The sequence below is a fragment of the Prionailurus viverrinus genome, chromosome D2 (assembly GCF_022837055.1).
Source record: "Prionailurus viverrinus isolate Anna chromosome D2, UM_Priviv_1.0, whole genome shotgun sequence".
NCBI lineage: Eukaryota > Metazoa > Chordata > Mammalia > Carnivora > Felidae > Prionailurus > Prionailurus viverrinus.
In genome coordinates, this window is record NC_062571.1 from 85,189,489 (window position 1) to 85,212,858 (window position 23,370).

Genomic DNA, 23,370 nt, shown 5'->3' on the forward strand with positions numbered 1-23,370 from the left:
CTGCCCCAGAGCAGATGACACTTGGGGGGCTTTCCTCCCAAGGCCGTCTCTTCCTCTTTGTTGGATCTGGGTCGGCTGTTACCTTCCCAGGTCAAGGGTTTAGCGCAGGGCTGGGTCCTGGGTGTGCGGTTGGCGAGAAAGGGCAGCAGATTCAATTTACTGAGTATCTGTCCTGCAGATACAGTAGCCAGGGACCCGGGCGAGGCAGAGAGAAACAGGCATCGTCTGTTCTGCCCTCACACACCTTCAGGAGAGGGGCAGCTGGGTGCTTGCAGCATCCCCAGGGTGCGGTCTCTCGAGCGGCTGTCTGCTCAGCCATCGTGACTTCACGTGCTCACGGGCTGCACAGAGTACTGCTTACTCAGTGCTGATTTACATCAACCTAGTTCTGACTTAAACACCTGCATTAGCCTTGGCCTTAGGAATTCCGGAGGAGACAAGTGTTTGATATATCCATTTTATTTTCTTCTGTAACATGGTTATTTGAGCCATAATTAATGGTGTATCTAAACTAATCTCTCCCCAGTGCACGTTCAGCACTCTGGAGTCAGACAGCCTCACCCCTGTCACCCACCACGGGGCTCTGGAAAAGTCACTCTAGTGTTGGAGCTTCAGGTTCTTTATCATCAGGGAAATGGATGCGCCTAATTTGCAGGGCTCTCATAAGGATTAGAGAGCCGTACAGATGCCAGCAAGCGGGAAATGCAGGAAAGGTCAGGAAATAACTAGGCCTCTTATCAGACTGACTTGCGGGCTAGTGATGCAAAAAACAGTGATTGAATCATAGTCTGTATTGTGCAGAGGAATATCTGACAACTTTCACAGCAAGTGTTGGCGAGGATGTGGAGGAACTGGAGCCCTCCCTCATGCACGGTCGGTGGGAGTGCAAAGTGGGGCAGCTGCCGCGGAAGATAGCGTGGCGGCTCGTCACAGTGTTAAACACAGAATAACCGTATGACGCGGCAAGTCCACCTCTGAGTACGCAGCCAGAAGAACCAAAAGCAGAGTCTTGAACAGACACGTGTGCACCCAAGTGCATGGCATTCTTCACAGTGGTTGAGTGTTGGAGACAACCCAGATGTCCATCGAGGAACAGGTAGATAAACCACAGCGTATGGTCCATCCCTCAGTGGGACGTTATTCAGCCTTAAAAAGGAGAGAGATTCCACCACCTGCCACAACACGCGTGAACCTTGAGGACGTGATGCCGAGTGACATACACCAGCCACAGAAGGACAAACACTGTGTGACTGCACTTACGTGAGGTTCCTGGAGCGGCCACGTTGGTAGAGACAAAGTGGGATGGTGGGCGGCAGGTGCTGGGGCAGGGGAGTGGGGAGTGAGGTTTATGAGGACAGGGTTTCCGGTGGGGATGGTAAGGAAGTTTTCGGTATAGGTACATTTTTAACGTACGTGATGACACCAAATTGTATGTTTACAAATAAAATGATACTGTGTTAGTTTTAGCACGATAAAAGGAAGTATATTTGATAAGCTTTAAACAGAAGCAGCGTCTGGGATGTTGTATCTAATGCACCTGGTCATCGGCTGAACTTGGCCCCTGTTGAATATCCTGACAGGGAGGGCCCCGTGGAGCCCAGTGCTGTCCCTGCGGGTGAGTGAGGCACGTCATCAGGTGGGGTCTTCTTCAGGCCCTCAGGGACCACAAGAGCAATTCCAGAAACTATCCCGGCCTTGGTGTTGAGTATAGAAAAGACTAGAGGAATAAAGTATCTTGACTTTCCAAAGGATGTGGCAAAACAAGGGAAGGTAACAGTCTAGTGTTTCATCAGGATGCTCGTCATTACCTTGCCAAGTTTGTGTGTTTGCTGGCCTCTGGACGGGTGCTTCTAACCCCCCACCCCCGCCAACTCTCACCTCGGTGCCTTGTCACACTCAGTACGTTCCAAATGCTCTGGATGGTCTTCTAGGAATGGAGAAAATGGCAGTATCCTTTTGTTTAAAAAAAAAAAGAAAGAAAAGATATTTAATGTTAGTTTGCTAATAGGTTAGGTCTTAGAGTTTAAAGAAGTACTTAATTATCAAAGCTTTTCGTTCTGTGACAGTGTGGATTTTTCTTCTAATTCAGGTTACCTTTGAAATTAACAGTGCAGATCTGTGAGATTTTCATCTGTGAATATTGTTTGAAGAATTCATTCTGTTGTAATTGAGATAAAATGTACCAGTTAAATTTTGTAATTTTACATCTTTTTTTGCTAGTTTTTGAAATATCCTGTAGAATTTTTCCTCGCGGTAGTGGGAACATATGTGAGCGATGCGATTACATCAATCAATTATTTGAACAAAGATTGGGAATAGCTTACGTGAGACTTTGTGAAAAATCCTTGTTTCCAAGGAAAAGTATGTGCACAATACTTAGTCTCTGTGTCATTTGTAGATAAATTGGTTACCAGTTGGTCTCTGTTTTTATTGAAACATGAAGCTTCTGTGAATAAGTATGGATTTTATGTATACCTTCTGCATGTCTTATAACAAGTGTCTCAAAGCAAATAACTTTGCAAAAATGACTTTTTATGTTCAACGTTAAATCGTCCTTTAAACCATTTCAGTTCCTGCTGGCTTCACGTGGTGGTTTCCCCCACATTGGCATACAGTGAGCACACCCCAGGACCCACGGCCAACCTCCCCCTGCCCCTCTGCCATCAGCTCTGTGCTGGGTACGGCACTCTGGGTGACATCTGACCCTGACCTGTCCCCAGCAGGCTGACACGGCCTGCGAGAGACAGACTGGGATCAGCCCCTTCTCTCTTCTGCTTCTCCTGCAGCGGCTGGGGGACAACTTGGGACCAGAGGAGTCAGGAGGTTCAGAGACAGGTGCCGACCTTGTCCAGTGGTGTGCCCACCTGCGGGCGTGACGGGCCTGCCATTTCTGAGAGGATTCTTGTGCCGGGCAACCACATGGCCCATGCTGCTTCCTCAACCACTTGCTAAAGACTGGGTGGGGCAGAGGGGCGGGGGTGGGGGGCAGGTTGCAGCACCCGAATGGGCTCTGAGAGCTCACAGTCCAGCCAGGAACATGGTTCCAACAGGGCAAGACCCACCTTGCAGAACAGAAAAAGATGAGGGACTTAATTCTGTGATTGTGATAATATTTCTGTTACTCAGGCTGAGTCTGTTCCAGGAGCTTAGACTAGGAAGGGGTTTCTGAGAGGCCCGTTGAAGCCCAGCGCTCTGCTGGATGAGGCCTGCAGCTTGCCTGGGTGGGGCGGGGTGGGGGGGACACCTGTCCCAGTGACATTTTAGATACGCATCAGGGCAGTCGTTGAAGCCGGCCAGTTAAAGGGCAAATTGCTGCTTCTGTAATAACCACAGCCCCCTAGACAGCATGTTCGTGTACGTTCGTGGGTGACTGGTTCTGTGTGCACATTCCAGCTCTGGCTCAATGCTAGGTGTCTGCACTTGCACCAGAGTCAAGACCTTGGCATCTTGGACGATTTTGTAAGGGGTTTGACATCAGCAGGTAAAGAATTCAGTGCAAGAGTGGGTCTGTAGATGGTGAAAGCAGGTGTGCCTTGCAACACATTTCTCTGGGAAGTAGCATTACCTGCATTAACCAGAACCTTTAAAAGAAATACAGGTGTTGTTTTTTGTTTTTTTTTTTTTCCAAACACACAGTTGAGTGCTTACTGCTAAGAAATTCTTCATAAGTGAAGAAGGCAGAGCAGCTGCCTTAATGTTTGAAAGCTTACGTTCTCTTTAGGCTGTGTGCATGTTGGGGTATGGCTGGCCTAACCCCCTGTCCGCCCGTAGCTTCCCCGTCCAGTTTCTGTATCAGATCTTGGCGTGGTTGGTTGCTACTCACCTCCCAGCCCCCCTGCTGCTCCCCCCCCCCCCCCCCCCCCATGAAGTCGCATCCAGCGGCCGAGGCTCTGCTGCTGTGCAGAGGGTGAGCATCTCGTCAGGACTGACGACCAGCTCTGCTCTTAGAAGTGTGTTGCTGTGGAGGAGCATTTTCACTACGGAAGTGATGTCACGGGGAACCCTATAGAGGCGTGCTGTCATGGCGGAACGAGCCTTGCTGAGTGGGGCTGGGAGTCAGCAGGGGCAGTAGAGGCACTGGCATCCTCCAGGGGCCCTCGCCGCGAGGTGGAGCCCACAAACTGGGAGGCGCGGTGCTCCAGAAAATCGGGCATGGCTAACACGGGGCTGGCTGTGTGGTGAGCGGGTGAGACCCGGCTGCGCCAGGATGAGTCACTGTAGGAGCAGAAATGAAGTCACGTGACAAATTGCTCGCTCTTGCCTGATGTGGTCAAGAATTCCTCTTCAGTGGAAATCCACTACTGAAAACATTCATAGGATTAATTTTAATCAAAAGCTTGAATCAATGCAAAGCACCTTGGGAAAACAGCCGCCCTCCCCCAAGTAACATTTTGTGGATTCAGGTGTCCCATATTTCTGGCTTGTAATGAGGTGAAGGAGTGACTTTCATGGCACTTACTTATTTGCTTTCCTTTTGGAAATCACAGGCAGATTTTTACAGTTGTTTTGTTGGGTCACTAACGTTGCGTGCATCCGTGGCAGAAACGAAATAAGCCATCAGTGACGATGGAGACCTTTGGGAATTTACAAAGCCTCAAAATGTAAATAGCAAGTATGGTATTGGGGCTAGAAAGTTAGACAGCTGTGCCTCACGTGGGCTTGGCAGTGGGACGTCCGTCCGTGGAAGTAGATTTGTGTCTGTTCATCCATCAGCTTTCTGGGAACCCACATCTTCTTCCTCTTGAGTGAGCGAGGGGAGAGGCTTGCTCGCGCACCGTCCTCGGTCAGCACGGCCGTGTTGTGAGCTCACGGGCAGAGCCACTGGGGTGTCTGAATGGTTTCTTGCCCAGATCCCAGCCAGGGACATTCCCCAGTTTCCCCTTCCCCTGGCTCCTGGGCAGCTGAGCATCTACTTCTGATGTCCCTGGCACTGCTGCTTCGGTCCAGTAACGGGGAACAGGCACTGTTACCAGGAAACGCATGTCTGGGACCCTGGAAAGCCAGATGCCCGGCCTCAGAAAGGGTTCTTGGGTGCGTGGCATGAATTTGCTCAGCTGCCTGCCCAGCGTCCACCTCCCGCAGTCCTCCCTGCTGCCCTGGGAGCTCTCTGCCTTGTCTCCCGACCGACAGACACTTGGACTGCTCCTGAGGCTCTCGCTACCTCCTTTGCCTTTTGGCTTGCTAAGTGCCCCATCACCACGTTGCTTTGAAATCCACGCGCGACAGACTGGAATGGCAGGTGCTGTGTGCACCTCACAGGGGCCGTTTGCCTGCCTCACGGGCCAGCAGGCGTGCAGTGATTTTCGAACGCTCCTTGATGTTGGGGCAGCCCGTGACGGGCTGCTGAGTGCTCTCTCATGCACTGTCTCAGCCGCATGGCATCCCCGTTTACAGAGGAGGAGATGGGCCCAGAAAGGTCCCTGTACGCTCAAGGTCACCCGAGCACCGAGATGCTTTTCTCTCCAGCTCCAGACTCTGTCCCATTGTTACCCCGGAAGGAGACGTGTTCCCAGATGTAACTAAATCGTCACAGACCATTGCTGAGTGGGCGTCCTCCTGTGGGCTTCCCACGGCACTCCCGCCGCGTTTCCCGATGGGGTGAGTTGCGGCTCCGTCAGCCACGGTGGGGATGGTCCCTCGTTGGGAGGACGCCATAGCAGGTGGCACCTGATTCCGGCACACGCAGCCTGTTCCGTGTGGTGATGACCGACCTCTCTGTGGGTCATCCCCTCTGAGCATCACGTTGGAGGGAGCGTCCCCTCCGTCCTGCCGGCTGATGCAGGTTTCCCGTGCCAGTCGAGTCGTCAGGCCGTTCCCTGGAGTAGCAGGACGTGAGACGGGCCACCCTTGGTGGCCACACAAGTGGCCTACGGTGCAGGACACACCTCTCAGAGGGTTGAACCGTTTTCCTTCCGAAAGGATTTTCTCTGTTTCTTTGCTAATGGGTGAAATGTGTGAAAATACTTGATGAATCTTAAAGTACCAAACACGCGTGGGAAGAAGGCACACAGTAGCGGTCGTGTTTCCAGTTTGTACTGTGTTTGCTTGGTGCTTCGTGGAGGGTCAAAGCTGCGTACGTGGTCCACTCTGCTCCCAGACCCTCCTCCCCCATCTCCTCACCATCACCCGTGGCCGTCCTGGCAGGTCACTTCGAGAGTCACCTGCGCTGTGATGTCATTCCTCTGTGAGCCCTGGACTGCTGTAAATCCTGCACAGCTGTTGCAATTACGACTTCGAGACTCCTGAGCTGTCTTCGAGGGGAGGAACCTGTCCTCTTCTCCGGAGTCATGATTAATTCTTAGAGTGTATGGTTTTTGAAGAATTTAGTGTGAGATAAAGGACTGGTATTTTATTCTTGCATTTATTATGGTTTAATCAAATGGAAAGTGCACTTTTGGTCTGGAAGGCTTGGCTTCAGCTGCAGGATTAGACTGAATTATTGTTTAAAGAGTAAAAGGTATAGAATTATATGCTCAAGCTATCAGGCCGCTGATAGGTTTTGGGCGTAACGTGCCTAATTTAGAACATAAAATTTCCTGCCTTGGATTAATTGCTCAGAGGCAGCACGTGTGAGGCGGCAGGGCGGCCTTGTTGTGGGGATGGCGTCCGTCCCTCTAAGAGCCTCGAGCCTCGCCGCCAGAGCGTGTCTGGAACATAAGGGCCTTCCATCGGGGACACCGAGTCATAAATCACACTGTGTTTCTCACCAAGAATCCTTCACCACAGAAACGTTGTGAAACCGCTTCTTTATTGGGGATAAAGAGGATTTAATTCTGTGGTCCTCAGTGGGGCCCAGGCTTAGCGCTTGGGCGTTGACTGGTGACGGGCCTTTCTAAGCAGGTACTTAAGAAAATTCCAGAAAACTTTTGCAGCCACACCTTGGTCGAGGCCGTGGTGTCAAAGACCAGGGTGTGAGCCTGTGGGGATCAGAGTGGTCTTAGGGTTTGTTCATCAGTGAGCGGGAGAGGAGGACTGGGTGGCGTAAAACAGAACCCTCTGAGGCTCGCTTACCCACGCCTCTCCTTCAGAGCTTGGCCAGCCTCCCGCAGCGGCTGGTGGTGGTGAATGTTCCTGGCTTTGTGGGCTGTACCGTCTCCTCACCACGCCTCACAGAACCTGCCGGAGACAACGCACAGCGAGCCTGTTGTGTTCCAGTGGAAATGTACTTATGGACTCTGAAATTTGAATTTTGTATTTTCACGGGTCATGAAATATTTTTCTTTGACCTTTCTTCAGTCATTTAAATATGTTAAAAACCATTCGGAGCCCACGGGCTATCCACCGATCCCCCTGGTGAGCCAGACTTGCCCTGGGCCTGCCGATTCCCGATCGGTATCAGGAGCTGAGGTGCCCTTGCTCGTCCCCCCAGAGGCTCCGGTGGCCCCGCTCACCGCCAGGTAGCCTGTGCTCCTCACCCGGTGCCCTTGGTCTCCGGTCCCAGGTGCTCAGGCACGCGTTCCTCCCCCGGGTGCCCTGGCTATTCACTGTCAGATCTCAGCACCGCCTATTCTTGGCAGCTTTGCAGAACGCACCCAGGGAAATGCCAGTGGGCATTCGGGGAGGGAAGGAGGGCCAGTGGGCACTGGCAGCCTCCTTGCTTCAGGCAGCAGGATGTTTCTGTAGGCTTCTACAAAAACTACAGTCTGATTCGCATCCCAGCCGTGGGGGCGCTCTCCCTGGCCATTTGCTGAAGCTCTTTTTGAGGATTTCGGTGCATCCTGTATTGGGATCTTCATCTATCAGTATTCACTGTGCTGTGTGAACCAGCACAAATAAGGATTTGGTTACTGAACCTGGAGACAGCGTGATCGCGAATCCCCTGTGTTCGCTGATTACATCACAGACACCAAAAGCTCATGTTATTAATACACAAGTTCTGCTTCTGCACAGGCGGGAAACTTTGTTAACTGTTTGTGACTTTTTCTCCTGGTTGGATTGCAAACGCCCACGTGGTCCTTGGACACTACAGGGACTGTTCCCAGGTGGGGATGAGTTTGAATCACCCCTCGCTGTCGGGAAGTTTGAAAGGTTTTCACTTTACCACTGGGCCCAGCTTGTCCAGGAAGAGTGTTCTCCCGAGTTCTGCGCGACCCCAGGTAGCAGCCCATCCTGTCCTTTGGAACAGGCATCTCTTGACTTTGGCAGTTTTGCACAGGTGAAAAAGCTGATGCTTCCCTCAGATTTTCTTGCGTGTTCTCACATGCTGCTTCTTCTCTACGAACTCAGTTAAACTTTGCCCAACTGGAGAGCCCTCCAAAGAACGGGGTTGTTTTTTGCTGTGACATATTTAAGCTAAAGCCTCCCAAGACATAACAGCTTTAAGAACTGACATTTCATTTTGAGCGCCTGCCCACCACCCTCCTTACTCCTTCGTGACAAACTGTCATTGTGCAGCCCAGGACCTCATGGGTGCCTTAAGTGCCAGAACATTTCCCGGTTGCGAGCACATGCTGTTGGCGGGGTGTGGTCCAGGACCCATGCAGGGGCCTTGCCAGATGTCCAGGGATGATCCCGGGGACCAGGCAGCTTCTGTCCAGACCGCACGGTCAGCGGGGCTCTCCGTCCTTCCGCAGGACGATCACTTTCACCAGCAATGGTAGCACGCACTCTGGCAGGGGCAGTTAAAGTGAAAACGGGGTATTTTCTCATTGTTTTCTTCACAGTAAATTCCAAGTGAATTATTCTTGGTCACAGCTGAAGGTCAGTGTGCCCAGGCGTGACAGGGTGGTCAGACTCCTGCTGTGAGGGTACCCGGGTGCCCTTCACCATGGAATTTGCTGTTTCCACAGGGGCTTCTAGTCTGTTCCTTGTGTAAAGGGTTCAGCACCCTTTGGTTTTCTGCAAAGCATCTGCAGTCCTGTCAACTTTTTCCCCCCCCAAAGTTTGTTTTGAGACAGAGTGGGGGAGGGGCGGGGGGTGGTGAGAGAGAATCCCAAGCTGGTTCCACACGCTTAGTGCAGAACCCAACACGGGGCTCGAACTCCCGAACTGTGAGATCATGACCTGAGCGGAAGTCGGATGCTTAACCTAAGCCTGAGCCACCCAGGTGCCCCTTTGAACACATGCGAGGAGGGCTCTGTGGTGTCTCTTCCTTTGCAGGGCAGCCGTGATCATGAGGCGGGGTCTGTGCCCAGCGCTCCTCAGAGGCCGGGGGTCCAGAGGCGGGGGTCTGCTTGCTCTGGTGGGTCTTCCCACCCCTTGTCAGACTGTCCCAGATTTCGGGGCCACTCATGCTCCTGGCGTCCTGGAGGAAGCTGAGGCATCTGCTGTGGCCAGGCCTCCACGTCCGCCTGTGTGCCGGGGAGGAAGGCGTCTAGGAATGTGCACAAGGACCGCTGAGCCTCCCCGCCTGGAACGTGTGGCAGGTGGACCAGAGAGTGGCCTCCAACCCTCCATTCTGGGCTCCATCCAAGAGGGCCTGAGGTCAAGGCCTAAAGCCAGTTCCCTCCCGCCCATCATCTCTGGGCCTTATCGGGTCTCACAGCCCCTTCCCAGGATCTGGTGACCTCGCTCATGCTGGCTCAGGTTCCCATGGCCCTGCCTGTGTCAGCCCCGAGCACTGGTGGCAGGGCAGGGGCAGGGGATGAGGTGACCCTGCGACGCCCAGGACTGGCTGCAGGTCCCGCTGGCACCTCGCATCCCCACTGGATGCCAGCTCCTGCCCTCTGTGGTCAGGTCCAGCCACCCCATTATGACAGTAGGGGGGTGCATTCTGCCAAGGTAAGGATTCTTTCCTGCTTTTCCAAATCCTGCTTAAACATCTATTGATGCAGGTTTTTTATTTTGCTCCCTGTATCAGAGGTCTGGGCTTCGTTCATTTTTGTAAACTGGTTTCCTCTCACCTGTGGGTCTGGTCTTTTAGCTGGCAGAGTGACACATTTGTTGTTAAAAAGTGGTTTTTCGGGGCACCTGGGTGGCTCAGTCGGTTGAGCGTCTGACTTTAGCTCAGGTCATGATCATAGTCTGTAAGTTTGAGCCCCGCACCGGGCTCTGTGCTGATGGCTCGGAGCCTGGAGGCTGCCTCGGATTCTGTGTCTCCCTCTCTCTCTGCCCCTCCCCCACTCATGCTCTGTCTTTCTCTCTCTCTGTCAAAAATAAATAAAAACATTAAAAATAATTATTTTTAAAACAGTGGGTTTTCCTTCATTAGGTACTCAAACATGGTTTCACTGAATTGCCAAAACAGGAGGGAAATAGAGCGACCTGAGCAGACGGAGCCTTTGAGCTGCGTTTGTCCCAGCTTTCCCCAAAAGTCCTGCTTGAGGCAGGGGCACAGGGGCAGGGGCACAGGGGCTCCTGAGGGCCTGGGAGCCCAGCAAGTGGAAACCTGTTTGAAGGCTCCTCTTTCCCTCAGCAAACTTAGGATTTTCCCATTTCATCCTTGTTTAGGTATAAAACCGTTTTCCTCCACGAAATTGGTTAGCTAGGACTGTGTGCAGTGTTCACCCTGTAGTTTCATCTGTGCCACCCCAGCACCGTGTACCCCAGAGTGTGCACACTCGGGGTTGAGCACGCTCTGTTTTATTTTTTAATTTAAATTTTTTTTTTTAAAGTAGGCTCAGAGCCCAATGCAGGGCCTGAAGCCACAACCGTGAGATCAAGACCTGAGCTGAGGTCAGGAGTTGGATGCTTACCCGACTGAGCCACCCCAGGGCCCCTGCACGCTTTAGACATTGGTATATCCGCTGCCACGGGGAGCCTGTGGGTTTGACCCCGGCGTGCGGTGGCCTGGTTAGTCAGAAAGCTTGTTATGAAACGCTTCAAGGAAACACGTGATGGCCACTGATAAACTCCCGTGTTCTGCTGTCCTGCGTGGTTTGGGCGGGTCCAGACATCGTGCACCTACCCCGTTGGGATGGATTTGGATTCGGGTGCAGTTGCGGCCGGGGATGCTTTTCAGAGGTGCTCCTGGAGCGGTTTGTTACACTGCACACATAGTCTTCTGCACTCCTGTCTGCCACCTGTTTCTCCTCCCTCTCACACACGGTCACATGGTCACACTCACACAGCAGTTTGCTTTCTGTCCCTTAATTCCTGTTGGAGTGCAGATTCAAACCACGTTTGAGCTCCAGAACACAAAAGCGGTTGCCCTCCCACAAATACGATACTATGACCTGGGAGGTTGGCCTCCCAGTTTGATAATATGAACAAAAACGAGAAGTTTGGAAAGGAAAACCAGGCTTTAAGCATAATTTTAAAGTGTAGATAGTGCCTGTTTTTATCTGGTGATGGTTGTTTTATTTAAAAACATTTTTTTTAATGTTTGTTTATTTTTGAGACGGAGAGAGACAGAGCATGAACGGGGGAGGGTCAGAGAGAGAGAGGGAGACCCAGAATCTGAAGCAGGCTCCAGGCTCCAAACTGTCAGCACAGAGCGCCGTGTGGAGCTTGAACTCATGAACCGCAAGATCATGACCTGAGCCGAAGTTGGATGCTTAACCGACTGAGCCACCCAGGCGCCCCAGTAATGGTTATTTTAAAGGCTAGTGAACGCAAGGCACGTGGGTGGCTCAGTCAGTTAAGCATCTGACTCTTGACTTTGACTCAGGTCATGATCTCACAGTTCAGGAGTTCAAGCCCCACATTGGGCTCTGCACTAATAGCACAGAGCCTGCTTGGGATTCTCGGTCTCCCCCTCTCTCTGCCCCTCCCCTGCTGGCGCGCTCTCTCTCTCTCTCTCTCTCTCTCTCATTCTCAAAATAGATAAAAAGAACTTAAAGGCCAGTGAATGCATCCTTTTGGATGCCCCCCCGTATCTCCATGTAAGCATCTTCCCATGTGTTTTATAACTTGCTGCTTGGAGTGCCTTATTTAGCCACCTTGTGGATTCTGAGCCCGCCAGGAAGATGTGTATGTGTGCGGGGCCGTGGAAGCCCCTTCCTCACCCTGGTCCCTGCTCCCCAGGGCGCTTGTCCTTAGAGTATTCTGTACAGCCAAAGTGGCATTAATCGGGAAGGTGCTGTGCCGTGCAGGGCTCCCTGCAGTGAGGGTGATGAAGGAAGGCACCCTCGTGCTCTGGCCAGATCCTGTACCCTGGAAGGCTGTGTGTGAGCCCACAACATGAGCAGACCGCGGTGTGCATGGGCATCCCATACAAGCTTTTCATTTGAAAGCCAGCTTTTGTGATTGTGATGGAGAATTCCTCCTCTGCTCATGTCTGCATGTGGCTGGGTTCCTAGAAATTTAGCAATAAATACAGACGATCACTTCCACACCAGCAGCATGGCACAAGGCTTTGGAATGATATCTTTTTAATTAATGAACTTTAATTTTTAGAGACGTTTTAGGATTATAGCAAAATTGAGCAGAAGGTACAGAGCCTTCTCAGACACTCTGGCCCCAGACACTCTCCGCCTCACTCTCGGTCAGCGCCCCCACCAGGGCATTCGTCCATAGATGGCACACTCTTGGTGCTGTACATTGTGTGGGTTTCGGTAAATGTATGATGACACAGTTTCCCCCATTATAGCATCCTGTGTGGTAGTCTCCCTGGTCCCCAAATCCTCAGTGCTCTGCCTGTTCATCCCTGCCCCCGGCCCCTGCACCTGATCCTTTTACTGACTGCATAGTTGTGCCTTTTCCGGATTGCCACATAGTTGGAATCACACAGTATGCAGACTTTTCAGATGGTATATGGACTCCTGGTTGCTTCTGAGTTTTGACACTTACGAATAAAGCTGTAAACGTCGGGTGCAGGTTTTTGTGTGGATGTGGAGTGATATTTCTGCACAACCTTTGGAACTATTCTGAGTCTGACACACCAGATGGCCGGGCCCAAGTTTTCTCTTGGCAAAACCATTCCAACCTCATCCATCCCTTTTTGGTTGTTAGCAAATTATAAACTGAGCCCCTACTTGGGCTGTCTTCTGCTGCATGTAGCCTAGCAAGGTGCCCCCGGGGAGGCCTCGGCAGAGCCGGTACCCTGAGCGGGTCGGAGCTGCTGGCCTGGCCTCCTGGCCCGCAGCTTCCTCCTCAGCGTCTGCACCTGCGGGGGATGGGTTCCAGCCCATTCACTGCCCCCCTGCCTGCACAGCGAGCTCTGTTATGAGGTGATCCTCATACGGTAGAAAGTACTTGCTCCCTTCCAGGGCTTTGACACGTGTGTTTTTCATTTTTTTTTTTTTAACATTTTTTTATGTTTATTCATTTTTGAAAGACAGAGACAGTGCACAAGCAGGGGTGGGGCGGAGAGAGAGGGGCACACAGAATCTGAAGCAGGCTCCAGGCTCTGAGCTGTCAGCACAGAGCCCGACATGGGGCTTGAACTCACGAACCGTGAGATCATGACCTGAGCCGAAGTTGGACGCTCAACTGACTGAGCCACCCAGGCGCCCCATGTTTTTCTAATTAAGACAGTCCCCTTCACCCGATCATCAGGTGGGCTGATCTCGAGTCCTGAGGACAGAAGGTGCTTCCCACCCGCTTTTTCTTATTTTCTGTTCAGGAGGGAGATTATGAAATTAGTCATCGTTTCGTGGTGGCTTTGTTGGTGTCGCAAGGCAGCGAGACACGGTCTCTCCCCTTTTCGAGGGCGTCCCCAGAGCACCGGCTGGGCTCCCACTTCCCGCCTGCAGCTGATGGGCACCCGGGCCCAGCTGGGGTGCCCCAGGAAGGCCTGCACCCCGCTGTCTGCATGGACGCTGTGGCCTGATGTCCAACAGAAGCAAATGTCTGGGTACTTGGTTTGAAAACGGTGTCTGAGAAGGCAGGTGGTTTCTTCTAGCTCTTTTTCTGGCATTTTCCTTGCACGGGAGGGTGCTGCTGGAAAGGGGTTAAAAGTGGAAGGTGGGACCGCAGAGGTGGTTCTGGAAGTCAGTGCCTAGACCCACACAGTGCGCCTGGAAGACGACAAGTGAAGGAGAGGCAAGACCGTTTCTGTCCCCAGGCTCCTTGCATTTCCTGCAGTGGAAACCTGGCCTCTGGCACCAACCGCTTAATGCAGAACATTAAACGCCATTCATGTTGAAAGGGGATGAAACGAAATTCGCTTCACTTTTTCAGAGGTCTCCAAATAGCCATGAAAAATCGTTTTTTCCTGCCACCAATTAACATCAGCTCTCGTGGCTTTAGGTGGCTGTTGCAAGCAGGACGCGGGGAGCTGGCCCCCGAGCCCGCGGGCTGCCACAGACTTTGGGCCTCATGCGAGTGGGGAGTGGGAAGCCCGCCGTCTGGTCCTCCAGAGGCCCGAGTGTGGCCTGTGGTGTCGGCAGAAGACTCGGGCAGAAGACTCGGGCTGGTCTGCGGGGCCGTGAGACGCCGTGGGACAGCGGGAAGCGGTGCGCTCACTGGGCTCCCCGGGAACCGCTTACTTGAGCAGCCAGTTGTGGGAGCTGCTGACAGGTCCTGGAGTCCCGACTGCAGACCCCCCAGACTTTGGGTTCCATGTTGTGCCGTCAGGCACGCTGGAAAGCGACAGTGGCGCTTTCTCCCTCCCCGTGCTGCAGGGGGTTTATTCCTGCAGGTGCCTGCTGGCCTCTTCGGGAAGAAAGGCCTGAGCATCGCTGTCTCCCTGGCCCTGTGTCATGCACCTGAAGCCCCTGCCTGGGAGTGGGAGGTGGTTGGGTTTTTCTGTCTGTCCGTCCTCGTTGGGGCTGGGGAAGCAGCTGTGCTGCAGACAGCAAGGCCTTTGTCCACCCCAGATGTTCTCAGGGTTGTCAGGGATAGCCTGCGCCCTCCCGCTCCTGTCCCCCACTCCTCCCCATGGCTCCCAGGGCTGCTGCAGCAGGTGTCTCTCAAACACAGGCCTCTCCCTCCAGGGCGCCCCCTTTGGTTCCCTGAATGCCCCGGATTCCCTGTGGCACTGGGCCCTCCACGGGCAGACCTGCCTGCCATAGTGTCTCCCTGCTGATGCCCCAAGATTGCCTGCTGTCTCATGTCAGCACCTCCTCCAGGAAGCCTTCCTGGTCTCCTCACGCCATCAGAGCCCCAGCCATGGATTCTTATTAATTCCAGAGTTCCCCCTTCTGGGTCCTTCAGGCATGATGGAATGACTCGTGTAACTAAGTTCACTTATTCAGCAGGTACTCGCTGAGCACCCACAGTATTCTGGCCACTATTGTGAGTGCTGTGGAGCCTGTAAGCCACTCCAGCCGGAAGAGAGGAGGAATTCCTGAGAACGCCACCTTGCGACAAGCAGGACTTCCTTTCTCTCACGTGAGACGGAGTGTGGCAGTGCGGTGGGTGCGGCTGCTGTGGTGGCATCACGGCCAGGGCGCTCCAGTCGGCCTTTCCTTCATGTTCCAGGCGGCTGCCACTGCTCCAGCCTGCACATACGCCAGGTCAAGGAAGGAAGGAAGGGAAGGAGGTGGTGCCTGCCACTTTTGCTGTTGTTGTTGTTGTTTTTTAATGAAAAGTTCAGCAGACTTCTTACTCGTTGGCCAGCATTATCACCTAACATTCGCTACCTGTGCTGGAGCTTACGTTCTAGTGAAGGCAACACAGGGCACACAAGCAAAACACATCTCACGTAATTGCATGTGACATCAGTGTTGTAAATAGAAGGGATGGAGGATGTAGACTGTTTTGGGAAGATTTCTCTGAGAAGGTGATGTGTGAGTAGGCTTATGAGTTAAGTGACAGAAAGGCCGCTGTGCCAGCATGTTAGGAAGAGATGTTTTAGGGAGCTTCAGCAGCAGGTGCAAAGGCCCTGAGGCACAAGTGAGGTCTGAGTGTTTAAACAGCAGCAGAAACAGAGTGAAATCAGGGGCCCTGGTCAGAGATGAGGGCAGGCAGGCAGGGAGGGCACCAGCATGTGTAGGGCTGGTCAGGTCACATTTTTAGGGATTTATGATGTGAAAGGAGGGGTAAGATCTGGTTTGCTTTTGTGTGCATGCATTTTATTGAACCCATTTTTAACCCAAAAACTCTCATGCCTCAAGAGTTTTTATTTTACTCAGAAAAGCATTAACAGTCCCTTGTTTTACACAGATGAGATTGAGGCCATGATGATTTTAGAACATTTGCTGTTGTCATTTGTCTTGGTCATGTGGGATTTTAACACAGTGTTTTCTCCTTATAAAAGGAACTCGTTTACTATGAACTCAGAACATGCAGGTAACAGAAAAAATGTTTTAAATTGTTCTATCCGTATTGGTTTTTAAAAACAGACTTTAGGGGCGCCTGGGTGGCGCAGTCGGTTAAGCGTCCGACTTCAGCTCAGGTCACGATCGTGAGGTCCGTGAGTTCGAGCCCCGCGTCAGGCTCTGGGCTGATGGCTCGGAGCCTGGAGCCTGTTTCCGATTCTGTGTCTCCCTCTCTCTCTGCCCCTCCCCCGTTCATGCTCTGTCTCTGTCCCAAAAATAAATAAACATTGAAAAAAAAAATTTAAAAACAGACTTCATTTTGGAGTAATTTTAGATTTCTACAAAAGCTGTGGCACAGATGGCCCAGCATGCGTGATTTGACTTTTGTGGTACTTTCCCCCAGTAGGCCCTTTTTGTCTTGTTGAATTTCCAGCACCTTCTCCTAGCGACTGATGCATCAGGGGCATGTTTGTTGGTTTTTGCTCGCTGGTTAGTGCTGTCGCCATGTGCTGGCTGGGCTCCCGTCCGTGCTCAGCGACTCCGAATCTCTCTCCCACCCATTCCTTACACACCTGCTAGAGGAAGCTTCCAAATGGGCAAACCGGGTGGCTTCTCCCCCGTCTAATCTTCTAGGGCCCCTCGGGGCAAGGCCAGGCTCATCCATTGGCCTCTCGGGCTGTCCCCCCACTGGCATGGCCCCCCTTGCTGTGGCACCTGCCTCCTCGCCCGCTCCTGGCCCCTCCGTGCCGTGCTCGCCTCGGCCGCTGTCCCCCCGGGCGTCTCGCCTGCCTGTCTCCTGTTATGAGCCAGCCCTCCATGTGGATGTCGTTTCCTCCAAAAATTCTTCCTCCTCACCTGTCCCCCCACTGGCATGGCTTCCCTGTAGTCCTGAGGGGCTGGCCTGGCCCTGGACTTGGTGCCCGAGCATCTTGTCTCGCTGCCAACCAGCGAGTGTCTTCACCGGGCCTTGTTCCTTTCTTGGCTCGCTTCTCGGGGTCAGGCGCCTGGCCCTGTCTGGGTTGGTCTCTGGAGCGCGGGGCATTGGCTGTGTGAGGGTGTGGGACGGGAGCTGTCGTGCTCACACGGCTCGGAATCCCGTCGGCTCCTTTGTGCTGCCTGCTCCTGGCCGGCCCCGTGTGTGTCTGGCATTGTCGCTTTCCAGGCGGTACCTCCCCCCAGCCTGTGTTGGGATGCGCTGGCTCCCCGACGCGTTCGCCGACTATTGAAGCCTCTTCTTGCTGTCCCCCTGGTGTCAGCGACGCCCCACCCAGCCTGCGAGCCTCCCTCCGCCCTCTACGGGCTCTGCCTGACTTGTAATGCACCCGTGCTGTGTCACACTTGCTGTCCGCCTGGGGCTTCCCGTCCACGCACTGCCCGCCACACCACACGGCCCAGCGCTGCTGTCCGGGGACATGTTATCCATGACGTCGTAGGCTGCTCTAGGACATCGGCTAGTTTTTACTTTTGCTGGTGGAAGGACTCTGTGCATGCGTGCCTGTTGTCTACAGGAGAGAAAGCATGTAGGGCTCCCTTTCTGGCAGGTTCATGTAAAATGCTGTTAAAATTTGCTGCTTTTGCTCTTTTGGCAAAGTAGTAGGCGGTGGGTTGTGGTAATTATCTCTGACTAGCCGCGGTTCTGCTAACGGGCTTAGGTAAACCCAGCAGCGCCAGAGAAAATACAGCCCCACCAGGCCTCGCCCAGGACCTGGGCCTGGGTACCAGGCCTTAGTCCTAGGGAAGGCAGGTCTGGAATCCTGGCGTTCAGGAAACTGAAGTGGGATTTGGTTTCTCTTCTGTTAACCGATAATAGAGTCTCAGGAGCAAACCGCTGAGACCTCACGCAACCCCATGACTGGCTGATTGGTTGTGGCCCCAGGTGACCCCAGCCGCTCACCCATAACTCTGATTTCAACTCCCCAGTTATTGCCACTACAGACTGGTTGGCCTTTTTTGGTTCTTGCCATGATTTGGAAAGAGCGTCCCCTGCTCTGTGAGTGACACATGGTGTTCTGTGCCCTCAGGCAATAGTGTGGTTCGTCCAAGCCTGTCCTCACCTGATGAGGGTGGACTGCTCTTCGTGTGTGAGGTTAGACCAGGCGGGCCAGGGTTGGCACCACGTTGCCGGGCGTGGGGTGCATGTTGGTGTTGGTACAGCGGTGGGCAGGCCAAGCTTCAGGGTCCTTTGTGTCCCATTCAGAAATGCGGTTCTCGGGATGCCTGGGCAATATTTGGTTCAGAGACCACCATTGCAGCCCTAACCCTGCATTCGAGGCCAACAGTCTCCAAGTCCAGCCACCCTTAACTGACTGTGGTCGGAGCCTGGCCACCAGGGTGAGGCCTTATAACATGCCAGGTCCTTTTACCAAGGAGTGAGCAGGACCCAGGTCTCCAGAGACCATTGCTCCATGTGGTGGAGACGGGAGAGGCAGGCCTCATGCCTGTGGCCATCTGTCAGTTTCACCACCCTGGCCTAACCTTCTCCCGACCCCCGTGTGCATACTCAGATGGGTCTCCCCCTTGTGCCTTGCGGTAGGGGTGAGAGTTGGCTGTGTCCTGTGCACAGGGAGGCCCTTCCCCACAGGAGCAGTGGTCCAGTGGCCCGTTCACCATCTTCCCTGTGTTCTGCAGGCCACGGAACAGCCCAGCTAGGGTGGTGGAATCAGCACTGTCGTTGCTGTTTTATTGGTGAGAAAATTGAGTCCTGGGAAGGAAGATGGGCAACTAGTGTTCCATCCTTCTCCTGCTTGGAACGCGTGCCAGAGTGAATTTGTGCGTGGTGCTGGGTCCACACTCTGGGCTGTGAATTGGGACACGTGCCAGCGTGAACTTGTGCCATGGTGCTGGGTCCACACACCAGGCCGTGAATTGGGACGTGTGCCAGCGTGAACTTGTGTGTGGTGCTGGGCCCACACTCAGGGATGTGAATTGGGATGTGTGCCAGCGTGAGCTTGTGCGTGGTGCTGAGCCACACACTGGGCCATGAATTGGGACGCGTGCCAGCGTGAACTTGTGTGTGGTGCTGGGTCCACACTCCGGGCCATGAATTGGGACGCGTGCCAGCGTTGAGCTTGTGCGTGGTGCTGGGTCCACACTCCGGGCCGTGAATTGGGACGTGTGCCAGCGTGAACTTGTGCGTGGTGCTGGGTCCACACACTGGGTCGTGAATTGGGGCACATGCCAGTGTGAACTTGTGCGTGGTGCTGGGTCCACACTCTGGGCCGTGAATTGGGACGTGTGCCAGCGTGAACTTGTGCGTGGTACTGGGCCCACACTCAGGGATGTGAATTGGGATGTGTGCCAGCGTGAGCTTGTGCGTGGTGCTGGGTCCACACACTGGGCCGTGAATTGGGACGCGTGCCAGCGTGAACTTGTGTGTGGTGCTGGGTCCACACTCCGGGCCATGAATTGGGACGCGTGCCAGCATTGAGCTTGTGCGTGGTGCTGGGTCCACACACTGGGTCGTGAATTGGGGCACATGCCAATGTGAACTTGTGCGTGGTGCTGGGTCCACACTCTGGGCCATGAATTGGGACGTGTGCCAGCGTGAACTTGTGTGTGGTGCTGGGCCCACACTCAGGGATGTGAATTGGGATGTGTGCCAGCATGAGCTTGTGCGTGGTGCTGGGTCCACACTCCGGGCCGTGAATTGGGACGCGTGCCAGCGTGAACTTGTGTGTGGTGCTGGGTCCACACTCTGGGCCGTGAATTGGGACGCGTGCCAACGTGAACTTGTGTGTGGTGCTGGGTCCACACTCTGGGCCGTGAATTGGGACGCATGCCAGCGTGAACTTGTGCGTGGTGCTGAGCCACACTCTGGGCCGTGAATTGGGATGCATGCCAGCGTGAACTTGTGCCGTGGTGCTGGGTCCACACACTGGGCCGTGAATTGGGACGTGTGCCAGCGTGAGCTTGTGCGTGGTGCTGGGTCCACACTCTAGGCCATGAATTGGGATGCGTGCCAGCGTGAACTTGTGCGTGGTGCTGGGTCCACACACTGGGTCGTGAATTGGGACGCGTGCCAGCGTGAACTTGTGCGTGGTGCTGGGTCCACACTCCGGGCCGTGAATTGGGACGTGTGCCAGCGTGAACTTGTGCGTGGTGCTGGGTCCACACTCCGGGCCGTGAATTGGGACGTGTGCCAGCGTGAACTTGTGCGTGGTGCTGGGTCCACACTCCGGGCCGTGAATTGGGACGCGTGCCAGCGTGAACTTGTGCGTGGTGCTGGGTCCACACTCCGGGCCGTGAATTGGGACGCGTGCCAGCGTGAACTTGTGCGTGGTGCTGGGTCCACACTCCGGGCCGTGAATTGGGACGCGTGCCAGCGTGAACTTGTGCGTGGTGCTGGGTCCACACTCCGGGCCGTGAATTGGGACGCGTGCCAGCGTGAACTTGTGCGTGGTGCTGGGTCCACACTCCGGGCCGTGAATTGGGACGCGTGCCAGCGTGAACTTGTGCGTGGTGCTGCATCCACACTCTGGGCTATGAATTGGGACGCGTGCCAGCGTGAACTTGTACGTGGTGTTGGGTCCACACACTGGGCAGTGAATTGAGGGCAGATGGCACGGGGCCAGGCAGCAGGAAACTGGCAGTGGCTGCAACATCCTGTTTCCAGGGCAACGGTGGCAACGGTGCCGGCTGCGTGTCTGTAGTCCCTGTGGTCCTACAGATGTTTCCTGAGGTTCGATTCTGGCTGTGGTTGGACTGTGGCCAGTCTTGGTTCCTACAGTTGTCTGAGCTTGTTTCTCCAGCCTTCCCAGCAGTTCTGGGAGTTATGGAACAGCCTTTCAGTAAATTGCATTTGTGCTTAAATTAGCTGCTATGAGGTTCTGACGCTTTCCATTCGGAGCCGTGCCTGGGACAGGGGCTCATGGCTTTTCATGGTCTGGATCTGAGGCCTGCGCCCAGATCTGCGAGGAAACCACTTTCAGCCTGACAGGCATGGCCTAGGTAGGAGACGTGAGTTCATGGTTAACAAAAACCAGTTTCTATGCAGGACTTCTCAGAGCTTTTAACACACTAACATGCATGGTGAGTTTCCCAGGAGGGGATAGTGCACCCACATTTCTCTGAGTAGTCTTTAGTCTTCTAGAACACACTGTGGGAGATGCTGTGCCAGACTCTTGGCCTGGATGGTGGAAATGCTGCTCATCTACTTCGTCTGTTTGATAAGCCTCTCGTGTATGTGATGCATCTGTCTCCAGTGGAGCCCTGACTCCTGGTAGCAGACCCCGCAGGGTGACGGGAAACATCCATAGATGTGAGGGCTCCGAGGAATGAGGGAAGGCCCCGGGGGGCTGGGGAGGGGTGGCCACCTGCTGTTTACGACGGTAAGGATTTTGGTGCTGTTGGATAAGAGTTTACAGAGGAGAGCCGATGCTCTGCGTGACAGGATCGAAGGCCAAGGGCATGTGGTTAAAATTTCAACTGTGACAAGATGGTAATCCCAAATCCTTCCCGGAAGCCAAGTGTCTGCCCATGTTCCCACTAGTCCCTGTGCAGGCCCTGTGGTTTAGGTGTCCCTTACCCCACAGATAAAGGCACTTATGGCAAAGTGACAGGCCGTGGTGGGAGGCCACCCCCCTGCTTCCTGCCCCTGCATGGCGAAGCCATGGATCCATGGACGTTGGGGTGGTCGCATGGCGAAGCCAAGGGGATCCATGGACGTTGGGGTGGTCGAGGAGTGCGACATGTCAGAGCATCTGTGACATCGGGCGAACATCACAATCCCGTGTCCCCTCACTGGGAACTGAGAGGAGTCTATTTCAGATCCCGGTCAAGACGCACAGAAAAGTGCATGTTGAGCAGGGTGGCTCTGCAGCCCGGGGCTTAGGATGGACTCTCGGGGTGATGCTTACACACTGTGTGGTTTGGGGGTACTGCTTGACCTCATCAGGGCCATAAATGCACTTGTCCTCGTGGCTGCTGGGAAGACAGATGAGGGAGGTGGTGTGTGGCTTTAGCAGCAGGTGGAAGGATGGGGAAGGGAAGAGGTCAGGGTAGGGGTGGTGAGGCCGGCCATGTGGGGAGGTCAGGAAGAGGACGTGTGGTGGAGGGACTGCAGTATCAGGCCCCTGAGCTGCCTGGAGGGACGGCCGGCCTGTGGGTGGGGGTAGGAGGGTGCATGAGCGCGGACCTCGAGGGGCTCAGCAGACCCGGCGTGTGGAGGCCGGGGTGAGTGCTCAGGGCCACGCTGTCCCCATCACAGCCGGGCAGCAGGAAGGCAGCCACAGCCAGCATGCAGACAGATGAGCGAGGCCACGTCCCCGCAAAACGTGATTTACGAAAGCAGGTGTCAGGCTGCCTGCGGCCTGTGGGCTGCAGTTTTCGGACCCTGCTGTAGCCCCTTTGTGTAATTGGCAGCTGACTTATTGTTCGGGGCGAGGGGCGGGAAGGGGTGGGAAGGGGCCCAGGTGTAACTCGGGTCCCAGGGAAGTCCTTCCTCGCGTGAGAGTTGATAAGGCCTCGGGGAGAATGGGGTGGAAATGGGCGGCGCTGGCAGTGGTAGGAGCTTGATGGGGTGAGCGGGGGAGGAGAACCCCTAGGGTGAATCCTGGGCGCGCTGGGGGTGACGATGGACGGCAGTGACGTCCCTGAAAAGCTGCGTGTGCAGGAGAGCATTTTTGCAGGGTTACGTCGCGGACAGTTCATCGGAGGTGCCTGCGGACAGAGCTGTGATCAGCAGCCCGGCCCACAGGTCAGGAGCAGCGCACAGTCTGGGTGGGGGGGTGAGGCTGTCGCTGTTTCGGTGCATGGCTGGCGGCTGCCGTGGGGCCGAGCGCGGGGAAACGCTGGCATGTGAGGTCACGCGGTTTGCGGGAGGAGGGGCTGCAGGGAGGGAACAGGCTCCGGGGCCTGGGCTGGTCCCCGTTCACGTCCCCACAGCCCACCCTTGGCTCGCATCTTCTGCCCGCAGTTGGGGTGGTTTTTATCCAATGTCGATTTGCCCGGACCTCCTGCCTGGCTCCTCCCCACCCTCGCCGTACCTGCTCGTTCTCCCCGGCCTTTGGTCCGCTGACCGAAATGAGTATCTGTCAATTAACAGGGACAGTGCATCATAGGAGAGCTTTTATGTGTTTGTACGTTTCTCTGAAAGTAAGTGAAGTGCACGGTTGGCCCTTGAACAGCATGGGATTAGGGACGCTGACCTCCGTGCAGTCGAAAATCTGCGTGTGACTTTTGACTCCCCAAAAATTTAGCTACTAAGAGCCTACTGTTGACCTTCCTGTGAAAATATCCGGTTATCACCTTTTGTATGTTTGTATTATATACTGTGTTCTTATAAAAAAAGTAAGCTAGGGAACGTGTTAACATCGTAAGGCAGAAAAAATACATTTATAGTTCTGGGGCG

General features: G+C 54.3%; 1 protein-coding gene across 4 annotated transcripts in view; it reads left to right on the forward strand.

The window, feature by feature from the left end:
- MGMT (O-6-methylguanine-DNA methyltransferase) overlaps positions 1-23,370 on the forward strand; it is a 366,049-nt gene that overhangs the window by 43,852 nt on the left and 298,827 nt on the right. The gene's annotated exons all lie outside the window — the stretch shown is intronic.